The sequence below is a fragment of the Bactrocera latifrons genome, unplaced genomic scaffold (genome assembly GCF_001853355.1).
Source record: "Bactrocera latifrons isolate USDA-ARS-PBARC rearing strain unplaced genomic scaffold, ASM185335v1 scaffold_30, whole genome shotgun sequence".
Taxonomy (NCBI): Eukaryota; Metazoa; Arthropoda; class Insecta; order Diptera; family Tephritidae; genus Bactrocera; species Bactrocera latifrons.
In genome coordinates this window covers 163,164-168,258 of record NW_017536630.1, presented here as the reverse complement: position 1 = coordinate 168,258, position 5,095 = coordinate 163,164, and positions in this window count along the sequence as shown.

The window sequence follows — 5,095 nt, the reverse complement described above, 5'->3', positions numbered from 1 at the left end:
GCGCGAATGAACCAAGAATGGCTAAAAACAACGTTCCGGAATTAATTACAACCACACAATGACTCTCGAATTCACCATATGCGAATCCAATGGGTTATTATCTCTACGCCATTTTGGAGAGCAAGGTCCGAAGTAAAAAATACACCAGTCTCGAGATGCTGAAAAAAGCCATTGACCGTGAGTGGGCCAAAATATTGGCAAGTCACATTCGTGCGGCTTGCGATTCGTTTTTTGACCGTCGCTAGGCCATAGTTAAGGCAAGAGGTGGTCATATCGAGCAAAAGCGTATTGGTCCTGAATTTGTGATTAATTTCGCACATTTTGTGCTTTAAAATAAATAAAAATAATTTTCCAAAACGAATTTCCTTTGCCTTGATCCAGTATAAAAGCTTCAGTTACGCCTGAGCTTTGCCTTTCCTTACTTGTTATTTATTGAGTTATCGCAGATCATGCTTTAGTGCTTTCTGTGTCGTTTTGTGACAATCTGCAATACCTACTTTTCATGGTAGCTCCATCAAAATACCTTCATTTTTACTGAAGTTACAGCTTGCCTATACCAGGTGATACAAAGATTCAATAGAATATACAAAGAACCATGAGGTGGACAAAATTAGAGTATAAAATTTCTCATTATTCAACATATTTTTTAGTCGGTATGTATACTGTTTTGTGATTGAATTAGTATACTCCTTTGCTCTACCAAATAAGTTGATGTAGGTTTCATTGAACATTTCGATTTTCTACTCTCTAATGTTTCTCGAACTCAAGTCAGCCATTATAGGGATCGCCCGTGTTCACTCGGGTCGATTTGATAATGGGAATAAAATATTATGAAGTAAAATGAACAAAATAGTTTTTTTATTTTATATAGTATCTTCATTAAGGAGATATRTAACTTTTTGTCTTTTTCAATTTTCCGCTCAGGTGACCTTTTATTAAAGATTGAATATAAACTTCTCTCCTTAAGCGGTTTAATGAGTTAATGAACGTCCGATTTCTACAAAGCAATCATTACAAGGATGATCTATATCTGAGTTCAACAAGCAGGCTTTCTTATCAGACATCTCAARTTCGGCTTAAATGGTAGCAAACCAAACGAATCTTTAAAACTTATTAATATTAATGAGTAACTTTTAATGAAATATACATTTTTCCACAAATAACAATAACACAATCAACATTAAACGCATTGAGTACTTTTCCCCTATTGATTGCGMCGATTTTAAGCGCTTCATTAGGCAGTCGTACTTTAATTGCCAACRCTACACTTACCGAATCGAAGAGCTTAACACGGAGCTATAAAGCTGAGTTTAATACACGTTTTCTCTTAAAAAAAGTTACATACAAAATCATACCACTGTTTTTTTTTTTTTACAAAAATTTACATATTATTGGCCTCACGTTTGGTTGTTAATTGATTAACACCGTGAATAAACTTGCTTTAAATTCCTACACACACTTACATACAGATGTTCTTGAATACTTACACGCTATGCGTCGGAACATTAAATCCATGTGGGAGTTGTGRCACTCAAGTGCAAAAGTGCACATAAAATCGCGTAATAAAAGCGCGAGCACAGCGAACGCCACTAATGATTGCCGATCAGTTCATCGGTGCAACGATCCATCGATCGATTTAATGGAGCACTCTTGGCCATTTTTCACAACAGTTGACGACAATATAACGGCGTGTTAATAAGTTGGCATTCGAAGCACTTCGACGTTGAAACATTTTAATGAATCATTGGAATTKTACGCTCGCGCAGTGCACTCGAACTCCCCAAACGACGTGTCGAAGTACCAGCGGCAGCAGTCGTACGGCACTTCCCGTGTGGATTTGAGCAATTAACGAAATTCWCTGAATATTTACAATATTTATGCAGTCGTCAATACAAAGTATTAAGGCACATAAGCCTATGAACAACCTAGAGTAACTTCGAAGATATACCTTTGTACATACTAAACGATCGATGAAAGRATTGCCTCCAAACGTGCGGACTTGTCTTGACAGCGCACGGTGCYGCGTATTTGCTCAAGTGCTATATTGTCACTTTTTATCAACATCATAATGTAACTTAATCACTAGAGATCAATTTAGCGCGGCCCCAAAGTAGACGAACAGCGTTGACGCCGACCGTGTTCGGGTGCTAGCTAATGATGGGCTTGTTTATAGCACGCTTACATGCCTAGTTGTCGTCGGCAAAGCTGTGAAATGGCTCGTGACTCGCCGCCAGTGATTGTTATTGGCATTTTCGTGTTGGCGACAAGAAGGTAACTTGTTTTAAATGATGTTGCGGTAGTGAAATGCTGCTGGAATTGCTATTTCGATTTGCTTCGGAATTGTTTGCCACCGGCACAGTGGAGCTAATAACTTAACAGGTCCGCGTACTCTTTTTTCACAGTAGACGAAGTCATCGATATGCTGGCTGCTCTAACGAGCAGTCTGGTCTAAATACTTGCAGAACGGACCCACATTAATATCAGAGCAAGTACTGTTCCCACGTCTGTAAGATCCGAAAGTATTTCCACAATGTCTTATGTCGTTACATCAAGAATAACAAGTGAATATAATTCGATACTCAGGATGTGGGACGTTAATCAACCTCAAATCTCCCAACGTTTTTCTAAAATGCATTAGATCTTTCTTAGTAGTAGGTAATAAATATACTAAGTATATGATTATCCGAATAAGAATATGTCAAAGTTAACATAAGGTATTTTGGTCTCCAGAAGATCGGTGTGATACAAGAAGCCAACCTTCATTCGCAGTTAAACGCTTTCACCGTTTAAAAAATTCACCCACAATCATACCAAAAAATCATATCTGTTCCATCATGTCAGTGACATGTAATTGTTTATCAGTACATCCAAGGTGCCAAAGGTCCAAGTACRTCGGGCACTCTGCGACGCTACATCTACATTCTGCCCTATTAGATACATAAATGCATTTATGGGCCCATACCCAGTAAGCAAGAAACAAAGACTCATCAATCTGACGTYTGGTGTATCCTTAACAAACATAACYTGCATTAGTACTATTGTSMCAACGGTTTGTCACCTCTTGCTTTCTGGAATATCATAATCAGAAATTCTGTCATTCCGCAGTAAGTTAATTTTCAAATTCTTTCTTAAGCGGAATGCAACGGCACGCTGAATGGCAATCAGTTCAGGAGGAGATGCACCTAAATACACCGGAATCGTAATCGTAGAAACATTGCTACATCCAGGCAAGAGCAAGACAACCAGAATAGTAACTGAAAGAGATGAAGGTAAMAATTTTCGAACAAAATTTTTCGTAAATACGAAAATAAATTAGCGTTCCACCATAAAACTCAGCTTTGCTGATTTTGACAGCTTAAGAAATCTTCAGATCAAATGTGTTAGTGATCCTTAACTCAGTCRTTGCAACCCAATCTTCACTCGATTTGTGCTAACTGTAATTCCATTAGCTATTTTAAGGAGTTCCTATATATATGTGTATATATTTTACTGTAAAAAATTAAAATCGGCCTTCCAGCAATCGAAAGCTTTTAATTATCTTGTCCTAAAGAAAAATATGGTTTTATTTCAACTGCCGAAACGTAAAACTTCTGATTGAGTTAAATCGTAATAATATTCCACTCAAAATATTTAKATTAAAAATTTCAAGTAAAACGAACCACTGTGCGACGCTCCCAACGGCGGCRTCACACATTACAATTTGCTGCTTCACTGCTAGCTTTATGACAATTGCTGCGTGTTGCGTCTAGCGTGCGTTTCCTGTGCTACTCGCCGCGCTTCTGTGTCTGTACGGTGACAGGTTCTCTGTCAATTAGTTGACATTTGTAACTGTTTGTCCGACCGTTTGCGCCTTTTAATTGACAGTATTTATGAGCACGTACGCAATTTTAAGATCGAAAATGAGACGTGCTCGATCAGCGACTAGCAATGGATGATCCGCAATTGCCGCGCCTGCGTCTGTGTTTGCCACTCGCGATGAGCATTATCGGTGCTAGCCGAGCATAGGTATAGAGGCATTCACTCGTCTTAGTCTTCGCTCTTTATTCTGTGGCATTTTGTCATTTCTCAATTTTTAATTGACATTTGGCATTTTTGTTGCTTTTTCATGTGGCCGCCAGAAAGGCGTTAGAGCTAAGCCTTTCATGTGGTTGTACTATTTTCAGTCAAGGCTCACTCGGTGTACCCCGCAGTACCTATGTACTACKTGGTATCTATTTATAAATATGTTTCTGTGTTTGTAGGTCCGTTAATGTTTGTGGCATGCAATTATTTTAATCAAAATTGTTGAMAATTTTTTAGCGTTCACAATAAATGAAGACTTTATAACAATCAGCTAGTATCTACATATACATTTGTATACTTGTATGTGGGTTTTCCACTAGTTCTTTATGCTTTGCGCATTTTTGTGTGTCCGCCGGGTTATTTAATTAAATTAACTTTAATAGCTTATGAATTATTTTATAGCTTTTTATGAAACTTTTTCGTTGTGTTTTCTCTATAAAGTTTGCGTRTGTGTGTGAATGAATATTTGTGTATTGTGTGCTTTTAAAACTCTTGCCATTTATGACTGCCCGGCTARATTAGCTTGGGCCAGTCGTGCAAGTTCCATTTGCGACACATTTTATTTAATTATTTTTATTTATTTTTTTGTGCATTTTTAGTGRATTTATTTTCAGTTATACTGCTTCTCTATTTGATGTTTTGACATTTAGTCGTTTGTAATATAATATATAATGTATAGAAATATATAGTACACGTATTTGTATTCACTTTTCGTACATTTTTACAAAACACATTCTCTCTATATCCTTTTCTCTYTCTAAAGAGATTGAAGTTAATCCCTTACTTATTAAATCTCATAAATATAAGGTTTAGTAAAATCCATTAGTTTTACTATACTATACTTAAGAGCGATCGGGTTACGCTATATGGCGTTAGAAAGAAAATATTTTGTACAAACAAAAAAAAAAAAAAAACCATTGTCAATTTTGTGTTTGATTGACTTAGGATTGTTTACGAAATTAGTCAGCGTAGAGAAAATATGCCTTATTTCACATTTTTCCAGCGATAAAGGCGAACATGTGAATAGCGGCTT